This window comes from Triturus cristatus, chromosome 4_2, assembly GCF_964204655.1.
Source record: "Triturus cristatus chromosome 4_2, aTriCri1.1, whole genome shotgun sequence".
Taxonomy (NCBI): domain Eukaryota; kingdom Metazoa; phylum Chordata; class Amphibia; order Caudata; family Salamandridae; genus Triturus; species Triturus cristatus.
In genome coordinates, this window is record NC_140586.1 from 479,978,268 (window position 1) to 479,997,802 (window position 19,535).

Consider the following 19,535-nt stretch of genomic DNA (forward strand, 5'->3'; position numbering starts at 1 on the left):
TCCAAAATCCATGGTTGGATGTGTGGGAACAGGCCTGCTCCACCCATGGAATGCCTCCCCAGAGCAGAGTAACATAAGGCAGCAACGTTCGCTGCTTGCGTTACTTCAGATTTACCAAGCAACGCAGGGCCATGCAAGGTGGCTTTGCGTTGCTTGGTACATGCTTGCCACAAGGATAATGCAATCCAATGATAAATCTGGCAATTTGTTCCAATACTGCAATGAATCACAGAACACCAGCACTTCAAACAGTGTTTAGACTCAGGTCCACCAGCCCATTGTAGTGCAAAGCCTCAGAGGGGCACTAAGCCATCACTTTCCACTGCATCCTAATTTTGACTCACTACGCTGCCTCTAATACCACTCTGCTTTGCGCCATTAGCAACCCTATCCTACCACAGTACAGGGCACTCTAGTGCATAACCACTGGAATTAGGCAGCATGGAAAACAAGATTATGAGGGTTGTCTAAAATATGCAGTGAGAAAAAGCAAATTATGCAACATTTTGTGCCACATTTAGTGACAGTATTGCTTCATTATTTTGTCATTTTTACTCTTTAACACTGTGTGGGCAAAGGCTTCAGCTCACTGGTACACGTTCAAAAACCAAGTACGAAAATAAGCAACTGCAAGGTGACCAGTCAACCTTTTTGAAAGGTCTTCTACTGCCAGGCACCATGTTTCACCATATTTTCAATAACATTTGACCTGTTCAAGCTAGAAACATTTTTTTGTTAACATCTTCAGATGATGGATTATTTGGCAAATGCAGCCAAACAATAATTATGTTGAAAATGCTGCGGCCACTGAATCACATAATTCACGTAGCCCTGGCTCTAGGCACCAATCTGAGCAGCATCATGGTTGCATTAACCCACCACTTTACACTGCATCCTATGGACACTAACCCAGTGGGCTGCATCCGAGGGACACTTTGATAATTCACTACATACATCCTTAGGACACAAACTGTACTGTATGGACACTAAACCACCACACGTCCCTGCATCCTTAGGTAATATTTACATTAACCCCCTAAACTACACTGCAATCTTAGTATATTAACCCACCACATTACACTGTATTGTACTGACATTAATCCACTGCTCTGCATCCTAAAAGACCAAAATACCACAAGATACTTGAGTAACCTTAGCTCACCACTCTAAACTACAACCGGGAAATTACCTAAAATAATCCATTCTACTTTAGAGTCACTCACACTTCTCACTACACCACGGCATTTTAAGGATGATTAGATGCCTAATTCCAATGCATCTTGGTGACACCTGTCAACCCCTTTAGTGATACTGTGGATGAGTACAGTCAGTAGCAAGCCATAAAAAATGCACCAATATCTGCATAGAACTGCACTCATTCACTATATTATCAGGGACTCTCTTGATTATCTAACCAGAGTGATGGCAATACCTTTAGATTACTTCATGCATTACTCCAACTGAGAGTTAGCAGGATCCTCGCTGGCCTAGTTCACTGGGTACTGCTTCTGAGTCCCACAGTGTTTGTTCTGAGAGGCTTTCAGCCATGCAGCAGTACACGGTGAGGCTTTGCGTCATCCGGTGTGAGTTCGAGAGGCTTTGCACGGTTTCGCAATGCTTTGTGCCAGTTCTTGCAGAGATTACCTACAAAACCCACCTCTAATGCCCTCTAACTGGAAGGAGGCACCTCAGGCAAGGGTAGGACTTACAGATGGCAGAGTCCAGCAGCACAAGCAGAGTTGCAGGAAGTCGTGTGGGTCCCTGAGACTTCTTAACAGGAGGCAAGCTCTACTCAAGCCCTTTGAGAAACTTCACAAGCAGGATACCCAGCAAAGTCCAGTCCTTTGTCCTCTCCTTAACAGAAGCAGCAACTGCAGGCCAACCCAGCAAAGCACACACAGCAAAGGGGTAGTACTTCCCTTATAGCTCTTCGCCTTGGTAGAGGTTCCTCTTGATTCCAGAAGTAGTCTGATTCTCTGGGATTTAAGGTCCATTTAATAGCCCATTTTCTCTTTGTTCTCTTTGTGGCAAGGGTCTCTGAGCCCAGTCCAAACCTGTTCTACCCTCTCTGGCCCAGCTTCACTACAGGAGGTGGAGACAGCATAGTGGAAAGGAGACACTGCCTATTCAGGTGCTAGTACAAACTCCTCCCACCATTCTAAATGAAGCCAAGATATATTCAGCCCAGCTATGAGTCACCCAGGAAAGGCAGGACAAACCTCAAGCCCCCTTGTGGCTGCCTACAGTGAATGCACATCCCCAGCCCCTGTCACTCCAAAACCAGTCAATACACAAACAGCAGAGGCACTCAGAACGGTTAAATAAGAAAATGCCTACTTTCTAAAAGTTGCATTTTCACACACACAATTTAAAAACCATCTCCCTGAAAATATGTGTTATTACATTCTGAGTTCAGAGAGCCTAAACTCCATTTCTCTATCTAGTCCCAATGGACAGTTATACTTGTAAGAGGTTACAAAGCAACTCCCATGTTAGCCTATGGGACAGATAGTCTCTCAATAGTGAAAAATAAAATTGGCAGTATTTCACTATTAGGAAATGTAAGACAACCCAGTACACTTCCCATGGGGGAACCTTGGGCCTACCTGAGGGGTGCTTTACATGCAAGGAAAGGGAAGGTTAGGGCCTGGCAAGTGGGTGCACTAGCTAGGGCAACATGGCAGTTTACAACTGCATCTGCGGACAATACAGTGGTAGGTCTGGAACACATTTACAGGGCTACTCATGTTGGTGGCACAACCAGTGCTGCAATCTCACTAGTAGCATTTGATTTACAGGTCCTATGCACACAAAGTGCACTGGACTAGGGACTCACCAATAAATCAAATATGCCAATCAATGGGAACCAATCATAATAACCATTTACACAGGGAGCATATAAACATTAGCACTGATTGGCAGTGGTAAAGGGCCCAGAGTCCAAAAGACAACAAAAATATGTCAGGAACAATAGGAGAAAAAAGCAAAAGGTTTAGGGGTAACCCTGCAAAGGGGCCATTTCCAACACTCAGCTAAAGCCAAGTGCCTGGGTGTATTTCTGGATTTCCTTTTAATGAATGAACCTCAGATTCGAGTAGTATCCCAAGCTTGCTTCCTTTATCTTAGAGTTTTAAGAAAGTGTCTGCCTGTTTTACCCAAACAGTTTCATCCTCAGGTGGTTTCAGTCTGTATGCTTTCTACAAGAGACTATTGTAATATGCTTTATCTTGGTCTCCATAACTCTTTCCTGAGCCATTAATAGAGAATCCAACATTTTGCGGTCCAAGTAGCTTGTTGTATAAAGAGATATGAGCTGTCATTCAAGCCCACATTTGAATATACTAACCTCCGCCAAAACAGAGGGTGCTATTCAATGTGCCATTTACAAAGTTTTCTATAGTATTGGAAAAATGCCAATTGGCTCTTCTATCCAAATAATATAAGCCAGTGCGATCAGTTCCCTGCCATGCACAGTTCATGCAATTGTGTTTGTTGGTGAATATGGCCTTAACACATTAAGTCTATTCTATTCCATGTATTCTAGAGTTTTAGCCACCTACCATGCTATTTGCTGAGACTGTATAAATTGATTCATTTGTATTCATGGAACCAAGTGCGCTCCTAAAGATGGTCTTTGGTCACCTCATATACAAAATTAAAATTTATCACGGTTAGCAATGTATGCATCTGATAACTCAACCAGGGCCGGACTGGCCATAGCGGGCACTGGGCATTTCCCGGTAGGCCGCTAGGGTGGGGGCCGGTTTTGGGCGCCTGGGGGGCTGTTTTTGTTACCGGGGGTCGGCAATATCGGCCCCCTGTAACAAAATCGGCCGTCGCAAATTACTCAGCTGCACTCCCCCTCACCCAAGGCGGGGGGCCAGCTGAGCAGTTTGCCTGGGCTGGTTTCTGTTCCCAGTCTGCCCCTGAACTCAACAGACTTTTTAAATATTGAGAGAAATCTGTTGCATCAAAGCAGCGGCAAATTGTTGCATCTTCAACTCTTGGCGATTTATGGCACCTCATCTACAAATGGTGAAGTGGCAGAGAGCCCACGAGTAGGATTACAGCAGAAACAGAAATATATAGGTTCAAACTAGAAATTGAATTCCCAAAAATTACATGGTGCATGGCGAGTTCACTTCAGGATCCTCTTCACAAGAGATAATACAATGTTGGGCAAATTTACTTTTATTGTACTATTATTTCACACAGCACAGAAACCAAAGTTACCCAACACCCATGATCTGGTTTTAACAACTGGGATGAAAAAAAGTAACTCTGCATGAGAGTGAAACAATGTTACTGGTTTATACTACATTGAGTGAAAAGAAGAGAGCAGCACAGGACTATACCTACAAACATATGGGACTGCTCTTCCCAAGCGTTGGCACAAAATCAGGCTGCTTAGCGCACACATTCACACAATGGCGGCATAGTGGAAAGGAGTGTGCAGGAATCTAGCATACATTTTGTAGAGAAAGGTTAACCATCTAGTACAAAACACTATGCTTAGACTAACTGTAAACCTTTTCCCAGTTTATATGAGTGCTGCACAGTACAGCACACATGCGAAATTTGAAAAGTTTGGAGAAATGAAAATATTTCACCTCCTCCAGACAAACAGTTCTGTCTTCCATTTGAGTAGATATGGCTTTGCATTAAAAACCATGGTGGTACATAGGACTGCCCATTGTATAGTAAAGCAAAGTGCTACTTTGTGTTACTTACAGGAAACTATCCAGCGTAAAACAAGTTCTGCACTGGAAAGTAAACAAATTAAATCACCACTTTCCGCCGGTTTGCGTAACTTTAGATGTCTTTGCATAGGAGCAAAGTGTTACTAAATCTGGCCCTTTATTTCAACGGAATAAACAAACATGATAAATCTGGGTTGCATAGACTAATGAACTGCATCACTCAACACAACATCAACGAGTAGGTATTGGGCAGTCATCTGCTTCTTCTTCTCTCTTCTTTTTGTATTAATTATGGTTCCAACTTTCATAATGTCTACAACTACAGTTTGACCCAGTAGATGAAAACAGCAACAGAGCACATAAAGTATATTTTAGGAACAAATATTGAATCTAGTATATCCTGGATTACTTTAAATAACACCGCTTCTAGGAATGGAATCTAATGGATTTAGGGATAGGGATACAACGTAAGAAAGGGGTAACCTGATCACGAACTGCAACACAGAGCTTATTCAAGTGTTGATGGTAACACAGGTTGCTCCCCTGTTAATATCAAGAAGTAATTGTAATGTTTCAAAACGAAGGACGTTCTTAATTCCTCACATGATGTATACGTGATGCCGAACCAAAATGAATGTGTGCCCTCATGTAACGTAACTGGTGCTATGTAAAGCGCTCTGATACCCGAATCGGGTCAAGTTCGCTCTATATAAAACTTCAACAACAACAAAAAAATGCAGGAGCGCACAATAACATCCAGAAACATTCGATTCCACTGGCAGAATTTTTAAGGTAACTGTATTCCTAGAGACCTATGGCTTACATTTGCTTCAAGTGACATTTAACACTGTTTTGAAATAAAGGATACATTCCAAAAAAAACGATTCTGGTCAGCAAACACCTTAGCTAATCTGCGGCTGAGAACAACTGCGATTGTGTCAATGGTAGCTCCACCTTGGTCCTCGAACTCTCGTCACCTCAGACGGGACACAGACTAGGATACATCCTTAATGCATGGAGGAAGAAGAAGGGGTATATTATCAAGAAACGGCGTTAAAATTATCGCCGCTTTAGCGGCAGAAAACTGCCGCTGAAGCGGCGATAATGGGCTTGATAATATGCCGCAGAGAACTCCCATAGAAGCCCATGTTCTGGTGTGAACCTGGGCTTCTATGGGAATTCCCTGCGCCATATTTATCAAGCCCATTATCGCCGCTTTAGATAATTTTAACGCCCTGCTTGATAATATGCCCCCAAGTGCTTACTCCTCACAAGGAAAACACCAGAGCAATTCAGAAGAGGTACATCTCCACATGAAGACGGGAGACTATTTAAATGTGATATCTGTTGAGAGAGTTTAAGCATCCACTTCCCTTCCTGGAATTTCAACACATAAATGCGTCTTAACCTGATTGAAATCATGTTGTACGTTCGGAAACTGGTGTATCAGCATTGCATTGGAAGCAGTTCAGCTGTCTGCACTGTGACATGCCTATCTTGCATTAATTCAGTGGCGTATTTTGAATTTAGAATATCAGTGTTCGTGGTAAATGACTACTGAGGTAGAGGGAAGTGGCTGAACACAATTGTGTACCAATATATACCCAGAATAAGGTCACAGGCACATACTACATATTCAATTACAGGCAATATCGGAAATGGGAAGCAGCTGAAGAGAGGGGATGAGCTCTTTATGGTGACAAAGCATTACCCCTTTGCATTCACAAAACACCTCAACATGTCCCAAATGAAGAGAATTGGTAATGACAGGCCTATCCTAAGCATATCGCATAAGCAAGACTCACTGCCACATAGATGAAACATTTTCATTCATATTCTATTGAGCGTCTTGAATTTAGTTTTTGTACTTCTCACAGGGCTCCACCCATCAATCCGAGTAAAATCGATTTACATAGTACTATTGAACTGGGCTAGGCTCCTCAACCACCTGAATATGAAAATCCAGCCCAGTTTTCAGAATTACTGAACTGTGTAAATAAGCTATACTGGAAATGAATTATGGGTAAAAGGTTCTCATATATATTCAGTGTTAATAGCCTGAAAACTTGACTGGATAATACAACTTGGTGTGTCACTGGTTTCAACGCTCTTCCTCACTGGTTGGTTTCCTGCTTGCACCCTCACTGTTCGGAGTCATGTTCCATCGTGCATCCCCACAGACACTGTTTGCTACAGCTCTCAGTACAACAAATGGATCACAATGGCATCATCCATACAGCAGATTGCTTTCGCCCCCCCCCCCCCCCCCCCTCTTCCCCACCAGAAAATAGCCAGCAACAGCGAGTGAATATTTCCTGTTGGCCTTAAGAAACGGAAACCTGATCTTGGAAGGCCCCAGGCCTCTACTGGCCTGTTGATAGCATAATTGTCAAACTGTGCCTGTAAATTCAATTGACTCTAAAGAAAATAGGAAAGTAATTCAAAACACAGAATAACAATAGTCCATTTTCTTAATTCCAGGAATCTTGGAAGAATTATGTTTTATCTATTATTTTAAATGCTGAAATTACATTAGAATAAATCTACCTCGCCATGTCAGCAAAATGAATTAACAATAATGACAGAATATAGAAAAGGTTTTGGCATAGTCTGCCCAATTTGATTTCTTTGTCTGGCATTAACTCAAGGACATGCATATACCAGCAGGTGGTGGAGTGCCAATGTGAACATTGCTCACAATTTAAAATATTTTTCCAAGCCCGTACATGCAATGTCAACATTTTGCTAGCATCCCATAAGAGTAATCATATATATATAATTACTTCCCTGTTGGCTGGAAGAATATGGTAGTACATAGTTGCAAATATATTTGACATACTTCAGTGCTTAAGTAGTAAACAGAGACCAAAAGTGAAAAAAGGCCGAGAATGTTCTTTGTGACTAACTGTTCCCTACGACAGAACCAGACATTATGAACTTTGAAGTGTGGATCTTAACATTAGAGCATTTCAGTGAGTTAATCTAAATTTGTTGAAGTGATTTCTAATCCCATAGTTGATGTTTGCACTAGACTTTTCAGTGAGTTATTATTTTGCACAGAATCAGCGCGCACTGCAAAAACTAATTGCTTTTAGGAATACACAGTAAGATGCATAGAATAGCAGAATACATAATAAAATAGTTCTGAACTTGAAGCATCATTTATTTATTTATTTATTTGTTTGTGTATTTATTTGGTGTTTTATATAGCGCAAACATGACCCTGTGTAGGGTATCAGAGCGCTTTACATTTGCATATCAATAAACAGTTATACTACCAAGTCATCAGCAGTTGTACAATGATTTTGAGAAAAACATTAAAGTTTAATATACATATATACAAGACCACAAAGAGATTAATGTTGGAAGAGAGGTAGCATGAGTATGGTCATGGAGGATCAATGATAATGGAGAGTCTGCTGAGATTATGGGAGATATTTACTCATGTAAAAAGATTTGGCTTCATTTTTTAATGCAAAGATTGACAAAATTCTTCTAATGCTGGGGGGAGAGCATTCCAAATTCTAGGTGTTGCACCAGAGAAAGCTCGGTCATAAGTTATTTTCTTACGGAATCGTGCCGGTTTCAGTAATAGATCTCCATGACTCCGGGAGACACGGCATCCTCCTGATATTGTGAATTTCTGGGCTAGGTACACTGGTGTTTTGTAGTGTATCGCTTTGTGAGTGATACATGCCATTTTTAGTTGAATTCTTGTTTCTTAAGGCAGCCCGTTAAGCGCTTTCAGATGAGGGGTGATGTGGTTGAATTTTCTGGAGCCAGTTATAAGTTCTGTTGCCGCATTGAGACAAGCTTTCAGTGGGGCGGTTGAAATCTTGTGGAGACCAGCTAGAGTTGTGGAACCGTACTTGATCCTTAATATTACTAGTGCCTGGACTGCTGCTTTAAGGTCTGACTTATTTAAGAAAGGTTTCAGGTTTCTGAGGTAGCTTAAATGGAACTGGGTATTTTTTGCTATTATGATAATATGAGATAGCATGTTCAGGTTTTTATCTAGTACAATTCCCAGGGATTTGGTAGAATCAACAATCCTTGAAGTACAGTTTAGTGCCGTGATCAGATTGATCCACTCTAGGATGTTCATAGCGATTTTCTGGGGGGAAATCAGCAGGAATTCGGTTTTATGTGGATTATGCTTCAGGTGCTTACTGGTTAGCCAATGGATGGTTCTCTTTAGTGCTTGGTTCATGATACCTATCTCTTCTGTCGAGGTAATCTTGATGTACAGCTGTGTGGCATCTGCGTACATGTGGAAAGAGATGTTTGCTCGCTGTAAGGTTACTGTGATTGGCTCTACATACATTGAATAATGCCAGGGATTGTGTTGAGCCCTGAGGAACTCCAATCGCATTTCTGGAAGAAGCTGATAATGTTTGGTTGACTGTGAATTTTTGCGTTCTGCTCTCTAAGAACGATCTAAACCATTTTAGGACTGTACCCTCTAATCCCATCCTATTTTTTCATGCGATCTAGTATTTTAGCATGGTTCACCGTATCGAATGCCGAAGAGAGGTCAAGCAGGATTAGGAGACAGGTTACGTTGCGGTCGAGGGCAAGTAAAGCGTCATCCGCAATGTGCAGAAATTGCTGTTTCAGTACTATGGTTTGGTCTAAATCCTGATTGGAAGTCATGCAACAGATTGAATTCAGAGATATGTTGGCTCAATTGTTGGTGTACGCATTTTTCAAGGACTTTCGTGAGCATGGCAATGTTTGTTGGTGGTCTGAAATTGTTAGGGTCAGAGGGGTTCTCTGTTGGGTTTTTTAACATTGGAGTGACTTGGCCTGTTTTTAGGCAGTCCGGTATTGAGCCTTGTGCCAGCGAAGCGTCAATGATCTTTGTCCATGAGGGGATGAGCAGATGGTTTATTGTAGACCAACACTTTGCAGGTTGAGGATCGTTGTAATGATTGTTTGGTTTAATGGTCGACATGATCTTTGCAATGTCTAGGTCACTGAAAGGCTTGAATTCTGACCATCCAGCATTATTTGTAGGCGTTTCCAGATCTGGTTGAAATTGAAGCTCATCTGGGGTGCTCTTAGTGATACAAGGGCATTCAGCTGCTTTTTTTAGCTCCTCCTCCATCGATTTGGCTTTGGCTGTGAAGAAGGAGGAGAAATCTTCACTGCTTATATTCGAATTTGTAGTAGTTGGTGCACATTTGGCCGTTTTATTGGATTGATCTTTTAGCAGATCGATTAGTTTCCTCGGTCTGTTTTTTGCATTGTCCATTTCTTTCCTGAAGAAGTCTTTTTTTGAGTTTAGAATGCTTTTATTATAAGCTTTCCTGGCCTGTCTTAGTTGTATTAAATGGGGTGAGGAAGGGTGTTGTCGCCATTTCCGCTCTGTGAATCTGAGTGAACGTCTTTCTTCGTTGAGGGCACCGTTAAACCAAGGGTTTCTATCTTTGTCAGGGATCCTTTTGAATTTTAGCGAGGCTATGTCCTCAATAATACTCGACATTGTATTATTGTAATACTCTGTGAGGTCACTGACATCAACCATATTATTAGGAGGTTGCAATTCTATCTCACAGCGTGCTGCGACAATATCCATATTGAGCCCTCTAGTGTCACAAATCAATTTTCTGGGTTTTATGGATTGTGAGGAAGCTTTTGTTTTTGTAAAGGGTATTTGGAAGGTAAAGATGTGATGATCAGACCAATCGCAGGGGGTGATTTCAATTTTATCTATAGCTTTTTCTTTAACTATGATCCAGTCTAAGGTAGAGCCTTTGGAGTGGGTTGGTAGATGACATTCTTGGAACAGCGATCGATCTTCAAGGAAGGCTTTGAATAGATTGATCTTATTGTCAGTATGATCCTCCCAATGAAGATTGAAGTCTCCTAAGAAAATATCATTGGAATGAGGAGTAGAGTTTGCTGTGATGATTTCTATCAACTGGTCTATGAACCTGTTTTTTTTGCCTAGGGGGCGGTAGAATGTATGAAGTTTGCAAATTTGATTGTCAGAGGATCTTGAGGACATACCGAGATACTCACATGACTCTAGGGGGTCAGATTGTATTTTCGTAATGGCTATGTCAGATCTATGTATACAGGCGATGCCTCCTCCCTTTTTGATTGGCCTGTCTAGTCTCATAATGCAATAGTTCGGGGGGGCTAATAGATCTAGGCATGAGGAAGAAGAGTCAGATAGCCATGATTCTGTTAATATAGTTACGTCAATTTCCTGGCTTAATAGGAGGTCGGCTATGTCTGCAGCATGTTTCCTTTGCTGACCGACAATTGAGTAGTATACACCTAATGAGTTTCTGTGGTTTGATCGTTGATGAGTCTAGCTTTTTGGGAATTATTATCACAATTTTTAGGTTGTTAAAATTTAGTATTCTATTGCTAGTCTTTGTAATTCTGCATGCATTAGTGGCGACTGACTGAATACTTTGTTCATCTAACTTAGTAGGAGGAATGGGGGCTGGTTCATAGGATTAAAAAAGGGTTTGTATCTCGTTGTCTGTCAGATAACTAAGTTGATTACGGGGACGGAGTAGTCTTTCTGTCGTTACCATTAGGATAGATTTTAGTTTCTTCTGTGTTTCGTGAGTGGATTTCTGTATGAGCTCCAATTTTGATAGACATTTTTCTGATAAGCGTAGAAGGTTCTTCATGTCTCTGATAGCGAGTTGTATGGCTTTATAGGTCATGATGGATTGCGAGCTGAGATTATCGAGCTCCATATTAGGGTGGGGGGCACTGCGATTCTCAGACTCCTTTCTAGGTTGAGGAGTGATAGGAAGTTGTAAGGATGACCCTGTTGGTATGCTAGCATAAATTGTCTCTGGGGGATTGGGGCTACTGTTCGGCTTTACTGTGCCTATTTCCCTGTATCTTGCTGCTGTTTCGCGTTTCTTAGTATCGGTCCTATGAATACATCTCCAGTTGCCCTGGTCAAAGACTGTTGACTCCAATCTAATGACTGATTCCAGTAGAGGGTTGGGACCGGTGTTGGGGCTTGATTCGGAGCTAAAGGTTCTGTGGTTGGTTGTGGATAATGTTGATTTGGATAGATGTGGGCTGTTACTCATAGCTATGGAACTACTGGAATCCTGTTTCGACTGTTGAGGCTCATTAGCGATGATGTTTCCTATCAAATGAGATTGATTTGACTGTTGGGGCTCATTAGCGATGATGTTTACTATCAAAGCAGATTGATTCCTGTGTGGGGAGATGGCTTGCGAGTTGTTATCATGGTCCGAAGGCACATTGGCCTGGATTTACAAAGGATTGTGCTAGTACTCACAAGGCGCTGCACAATTGTGTGCTGCATCCACCAGCCTTTTAATGGTAAATATATCAACAGAAGATTTTGTGCGCTGGGAAAGCCCATACAAAATGTTAGTAAGAAACCTGAAGGAGCGGTCCAATATACAATTGCAAGGCCTCGTATTCATCATATCACCTGTGAATAAGTAGACATATTTGGTATACTCCGTACGAGTCACTAGCGTAACAAAACTTGAGAGGACCCCCCTGCAAATTAAGTTAAGCCCCCCCCCCCTCCAGACTCAACTAGCAGGTCTCAGGCCAGGGTACCGTGCTGAAGGTACCCCCTGGAGCTCGGGGCCCACTGCACTGCAGGGGCCTATGTTACACTACTGGTATGAGTGACAGATGAGGGAGAGACCTTGAATTGGGGTTAGAGGTGTGTGACCTTAAGTGTCAGACTGAACTGCTCAGTGATTGGAAAAGGCATTTTTGCCTGGGCAGGTTTTTCAGAGGTGGAGATGTGACTGAGATTCATCTGTCACCTCTTTGTTTATGTCTGCAAGGCCCTGCCTGACGACCATGTGGGGTGGAAATAGCATAGGGCACAATATTTCTGCTATAAGGCAAACAAGCATTGACAAAGTCAATAGGTCTCGCCTACGGGCGCTATTAGCAATGATTTATGGCAATGCTGTACAGGAGCGCAGCTGATAGGCAGCATGGTTAAAAATTGAAAAAAGCATATTAGCATTGGCTGCCTCGTAGTACTTTTTTGTTTTAATATTTTTAGCCGTGTGCATTCCATCCCTTATCGCCTCCCACCCACCTCCTTCTCTCCCACCATCCCTCCCTCCGTGTTGCCTTGTTCCCCAACACACTACCACTAGATTGCCTTGTCTGCACAAGTTTGAAGTAGATTGTCTCTATTCTGATCAAAATCCTTTTAAGAACATCAAAATGTGGCGTCAAGGTATTTATAATGTCTTACTCATTTGGCAAGGGGAGATGTCATTGACAGAATACTTTATCAAATGTTTTAATGACCAAATTACATCCTTGAATTTTACACATATTATGTCCAATTCAAATCTATAATTTTGTGACCTGCCGATTATACCCAGAAATGGAATCCTTGAGACAAAGGTTTGCCACAAACCTGAAGACAGGAATAGTTTATTGTCATTCATTAGCTTTCATCCTCACACGCTGCAGGAAAATGTTCGATTTGGCCAGTTCCTCTGGCTGTGCCGTAATTTCACTTCCATCACTGATAGTGAAGCCAGAGGACAGTTAGATGAGCCAGAAATAATCATTGGGTGTCCCTTCTGGAGAAGCACCAAAAAACACCTGAAGAAATACGTATCTTTATAACCACTTAGGATATAGCATTGAACATCATTAAAAAGGCCATCAATAAACACTGGTGAATATTGTGTTCTAACAACTTGAACCTCCCGAAACCGATGTTTTCTTTTAAAAAGAGTGTAAATTTGCATAACATGTTAGTTCCCACTAGCCACAGATCTAGGAACCCCCAAACTGACAACACCCTTTGGGGTTTTCTGCTTGTAGAAGGCAACTCCCCATGGGGTACTTGTAGAGTTTGCTACCTTAGATATGTCAGCAAGTCTATTGAACTGAGCCTCAACTCACCCTGGGTCCTCAAGCAGCATAACATCTGCAATACAGAGAACGTGATTTACTCAATCACCTAATTCAGGTGGCTTAAGATACATAGGAATTACTACTAGAATAGTGAATATCCCTATAAGTGAAGAACTAAGCAATATATGGTGAAAACAAAACCTTACAGAGCCTCATTAACCATCATCTTGAGGCTGTACATGAACATTACATTGAGTGAGTATTGCTAAACCATGGATTCCCACAAAAACCCATGAATGTGAAATACACACTGCTGAATAGGGAGCAACGTTGGCTCTACAGACTTCACGCACATCTATTTTCTTACAACGTTGACATTCCCAGGCACCAAAATGAAATACCTATAAGTGAAGAACGTTATAGAACTAGTTAATTTTAGAACACAATCAGTTTCCATCCTCTGATTGCGGTATGCAGCGTCTGCATTGTCTTAGACACCTTATACATGTCTCTAGGGATGTGGAGCCTCCACGGATCCCGACATATCTCAAGCTGAGATCTGATTGGCTGCCACCACCTCAACCACAAAGTGATAGCAGCCATCTTAAGGCTTGGTAATTAGTCCCAAGTCCTAATATTATATTTTTTTTAAATGCAAGGGGGTAGGGGAAGGGCTACCTTTACCCTGACCCCCTAGGCCAGGTGGTGGAGTCCCTGGAGATAAAATGTTTTGTTTTGTTTTTTCATTTTTCCACAACTTCTCTAAGGATCCGCAAATAACAGAATATTTAAAAAACAAAAAAGAAGGCTCCCTCCCATTTCTATTAAAAGACCTCCAAGTGGGCCAGGTCTGGGGGGAAGTGTGGGGTATTTTGCAGCAGAAGGGCGGCATGCAGCCCCAATCGGTGAGCCTACAGGAGGCCCTGGGGACCCCATCCCCTGGGGCCAATAACTTAGTTAAAGAGGAAGGGGCCATGCGTCCCCCTCCCCAGGCCAGGAAATGCCCAAGGGGCACCATCCCCCATGGCCATCTTTCAATTAAAGGGGAAAGAGGCTGTGGGGCCACCTCTCTCCTCCAGGGTCCCAGAATCTATGCCAAACTAGCTACAGCATGACGGACTGATGTGAGACTCTGATGATGATTGAGTAAACACATATACCACATGCTTTAGAGCCTTCTGATCCATCGTTCAAACAACATTGCATCTGATGGTCAAGACATTATGGCTTAAGTATCTTTTTATGATTTATGCACTTTCATAGCAGAGTGACTACCTTACGATCCTGATAAATGCCCCGAACCTTTAGTCACTAGGGCAGAAACATGTTGATCCTAAGTTAGGGTACTTTTCTTGACCCTATAATCACTTGCATTTTAACTGACTACTATATAGGCAGGAAGAATAAAGTTGTTGCCGCCATATAGATAGCCTTTTAATCCACACACTCATATGTTTTTCTTTTGAACTCTGCCCCTCCTTACCATACTGAGTTGGTAGATCCAACCCGTGCTTTGCACTCCTGCTCTTTCCGTCTCGGTGAAGTCGTAGCCCACACGGGGTACCTTGCGGTCCCCGTGTGCTGGAGGAACCCAATTATGAAGCATGTCACCCTCGGGTGAGTGAGGGTTTTCGTCCATACGTTGTTATGCCTGTTTTTCATTGCTTTTTAAATAGTCCTTACAAGAGTGCTACCCTATATTAAGTTTGAGTGCCACCCTCCCTGAGCCATGCTATGGCCCTGGCGACACCTTCCCATGGGGATGGCTCAGTGACTGTGCCCTGGGGTCCCCAACCTCCGGGACACTGTTTGTTCTCCCACTGGGCGGAAGCACAAAGCTGCTCCTGCCCGTCGGAAGAACAAAGCATTTTATTGCCTGCATTCGCAGGCAGGGAAATGCTTTGAATACCGCCCATCCTGCAGGAGCAAAATAAAACTGCTGTCACTGGGTTGGAGCAATGCTGGCTCCTGCTGCATCCGCTCTGGGTGCAAGCAGGGGAGCCAGCGGCGATACAGAAGCCCGGGACCTCCCCCCACGCAGCCCCTAAAGTGGGATTAGACATTGAGTGCCCAGGATGGGCACCGGAGCACCCTGTTTTGGAAACATTAACAACAAAAAAGAAAAGCTTGTTTTGGCGTTCCCAGGATAGACATCAGGGTACGCCATTTACAAAGAAAACAAGTCGGCTCCTGCAGGGAGCCAGTGGGGCTCCGAGTCCCTGAGCCTCTCCCATCAGCTCCCAACGTGGTTAAAGCTGTGGCATGCCCCAGCTGGGCACTGGGGCACACCAATATATATATTTAAAAAACACATCATGCTGGCTCCTGAAGGAGCATGAATCCGGCAGGGGCCTGAAGCTCCCCCTCAGCCTCTTGCATTAAAAATCAAAAAGTGAACAGTGGGTGTCCCGGGGGAGACCGGGATACCCATAAAAAAGATTAAAGGACACAAAAAGTGAATAATAGCTGAGGAGTCACAGCCACTCATTTATTATTCACTGCTCCTTCAAGGAGTTCCCCATAATGCCCTTGGAGGGCTATTTACAGATATTTTCTTTATGAAGCTGTCCCTAGAAAGGGCAGGGCCATCACCAAGTTTTTTTTAAATTTGTGCACGGGTCTGTAGGGACTTCTGCAGCCCCCCTTACCCTCCTACCGCAACACTACAAAAAAAATCCATAAATCTCTTGGGTCATTCAACCTATGACCACAGGAGAGCTTACTATATTTATTGAAAAGCCTTCCCGAGGCTGGAGCTTTTGCTCTATAACTGGGATTGCATTGCTGTGTAGGGGCTGGTTGTATTTTATGTCTTGCAGATGTATCTCATAAAATATAATGCCTTGATGCAATTATTTTTAACATCACATTTTATGTGAAATGTTAAACGTTTGTACTTAGAGATATCTGTTTCAATTTTTTATTTTATAAGAAAAAATAACATATCTCTGACTATTGATTTTCACATTTATTATACCCTAAATATAACAATAAAAACTGTGTAAAAAAAAAAAGTCGCAGACACATAGTTCAAAAACATATTGTTAACTAATTTTTAACTCATTATGGAAATATACATTTGATTAACAATATTGGTAATTTTTGGAGAAAGATGATAGAACTGCTTCATATATTAGGGGGCTTGGCTGTCTGTGGGTGTTGGTCGCTGAGCCTGGCCTGTAGCCAACCCCTTTACCCAGGGCAGGACTGGCCGTAGCGAGCACCGGGCATTTCCCCGGTGTGTCGGAGAGATGGGGGCCAGTTTTGTGCCAGCCGGGGCCGCTTTTGTCACTGGGGCCGGTTTTGCAGCAGTGCTGCAATATAAACCCCCTGTAAGAAAAGCGGGAGCAGTGCTTCCTGCTAGCACTCCCCCCACCCCCACTCCCAGTCTGACCCTTCCTCTACCCCTTGCCGTGCAAGACAAAATGCAATGCACGGCATGGGCTTGGCTTCATGTTAGAGGTTGCCCGTAGGGCCTGGCTGCAAGCCCCGAGGCCAAGCCCCCGCCGTGCAATACTTACTTTCAGTTAATAAACCCATAGAAATTCACTGAAAAACACTAAGGTTAAAGTAACGTTATAGTTAGGTGAATTGGTCAGTAATAACGTAATGTTTTAAACTCTAAAAAAAACAGAAACTCATCAGTTATAGACATATAAAGTAACTATAAATCATGCCCAGACATGGGTCCCGTGCACTCTACACCACTGGATTCAAGCTAGCCTGGCTGATTAAGGGTGATGCCCTGAAACCGGTACCAGAATGCTTGTTTCCGGTCCAGGGAGGACCTGGCTTGGCAGTTCGGGCTGGACTGTTTCCACAAGGAACAGGGTCAAGACTGATTTTCATATGGTTTGGTCCAAACTGGGGTGGGGTGGTGAGCAAAAGAATGATGGATTTAACCCAGATCCTTGTGACTGGGGGTGAATATGTGCATTGTCCAGCATTCAATTGTTTCTTTTGCATATCCAATCCCCCAGCATATATTCTAGAATCTTGGGAGCTAGCAACAGTTACCAAGATACAATACATCTCCCTTTCGCGAAACAATGAAAATAAAATAACAAAATACAAAACAAAAAGAAAATACATCTCTGATTACATGTTTCTAGTGGATACATTACCAGTGTGATTATGAACATACATCTCTGATTACAATTGTTTCTAGTGGCTACATTACAAGTATGACTATGAATATACAAAGTCATCTTGCCCCTAGGGTCTCCTCTTGACCCGTTTATTATCTTTCTTTACGGCAGCAGATTCACTACCTTCGCCCTTACTTATTGGAACACAAATCTTCTGTCAAGCCATCACCCAAGTGTCTCATTCCTGTTCATTGCATAACGTGATTTTTCGAACATTCCACCTATTCCCATCGTCCAGCCACACATTATTTCCAGCCACTCTTCTGACGCACTTGGGCTCCGACCAACTTGACAACCCCACCTTCTGGGTACTCATCATGCTGGTCCTTACCCAATCTCCAACCACGAACATGCGACTCACCTTCCTCAATTTGTCATTGTGTCTCCACACATACTTATCTTTATACTTCCTGACCTTGCACTCCAAATCCTTCTTATCCACATGTCGCGTAACACCCCTAAGCATCCACGCTGGTGAGACGGTATCTGCTTATCTTCCCTTCAAAAGCATGAAAGGAGTTTCCATTGTGAGCGGTAGCACCACAATATCTCCTTGTCCGCCTCTCTACAATCCCCACTACATCCCTCACACAACTGTATACATTCCTTCAGTAATTGGTTAAATCTCTCAACAAGACCATTTTCCCTAGGATCATATGCAGCTGTGGTGTGGTGTGACACTCCCATTTTTGACAGATACATTTTTAATTAATCTGCAACAAACTGAGGCCCGTTGTCCATGACCAGGGTTTCAGGACACCCCTCCCTGCGGAAAATTTGGTCACAAAATTCTATTATGTTAGCTACCTTAATTTCTCCTGTAAATGCCGCCTCTGGCCACTCAGATGACTTCCTGCTTAAACAGTCCCTTCAGCACATAGTGCCCTTAAGCATTAACATGATCCAGCGCACGACGCATCTCACATAACACGCCTGCCAGCAGTATCCCTTGCCAAGGCAACGATTCCCGCACACCAGTCTCACGCAATTATGCTCGTCGGCTATAATGGTTGCCACAGCAACGATTCCAGCACCGCGCCTGACGGTGCACTTACGAGACCCGTGAGCATCGATGGAACAAAGAATCTCGGTGGCACAATCCTCAGCGTTCACTGACTCGGGGTTCTGCATCCGTGCTCTACTACCAATGAAGTGCCGGTAAGGTGTGCTTTTTAAATCACAAGAATGCGTGCATGCCACCCAGGCCAAAATCTCACGTTGACCCCTTCGGCCAGTAGCAAATAGGTACAAATATCAATCCCCCCTCAGTTCGCTGGTTTGGCAGTCACTCAGCGCACATCAACCAAATCCAACTTGCTCACCACTGGGCAATCTGGCCTCCTTTGAACTCCACGGTTCTCTCAAGTTTCACACACTACCAGGTCAGATAACACAGAAGTGATACCTGTGAGAGTTGTACTCCGCACAGGCTTAACAGTTGATCCCAGCGTGCTACACAGATCCAATACCAATTGAAGCCATCGTTGTAACCTCTCACTAGGCACTCAGTTGCTCCCAGAAGGTCAGGGGTTGCTTGATTCTGAAAAATAAATTCTGCTCCAGTCTGCAATGCTGTCAATGGATTAACATTTCATCCTTGTCGCCACATGTAAGAAGTGCAGACTCAGTTGAAATGGTGAAATTTGTTTATTTAAGATTGTAGAAACAACCCCTGTGCACGTCCTTCTCCTCCAGAAACAGCCATCCAATCCCCCAGCATCCCTTCTAGAACCTAGGTGACAATATGAACACACAGTGAACCCTGTCCCTGATATAATGAAACACCAGATTGCAGCCTAAATGGTTTTATGGCTCAGTCCCATGAAGCCTTTGA

The 19,535-nt window shown here is 43.1% G+C and overlaps 1 protein-coding gene across 31 annotated transcripts in view; it reads right to left on the reverse strand.

Annotated features, from left to right (window-relative positions):
* NEXN (nexilin F-actin binding protein) overlaps window positions 1-19,535 on the reverse strand; it is a 399,622-nt gene that overhangs the window by 339,946 nt on the left and 40,141 nt on the right. For 2 of the 31 annotated variants that reach the window (XM_085602012.1, XM_085602004.1), the window contains exon 1: window positions 1,433-2,086. The exons of 26 other annotated variants lie outside the window; for them this stretch is intronic. The gene's annotated coding sequence lies outside the window, so the exon portion shown is untranslated. Of the gene's footprint in view, window positions 1-1,432; window positions 2,087-19,535 lie in introns of those variants that run through there. 3 more of the 31 variants (XM_085602013.1, XM_085602005.1, XM_085602000.1) reach the window with 3 other exon arrangements.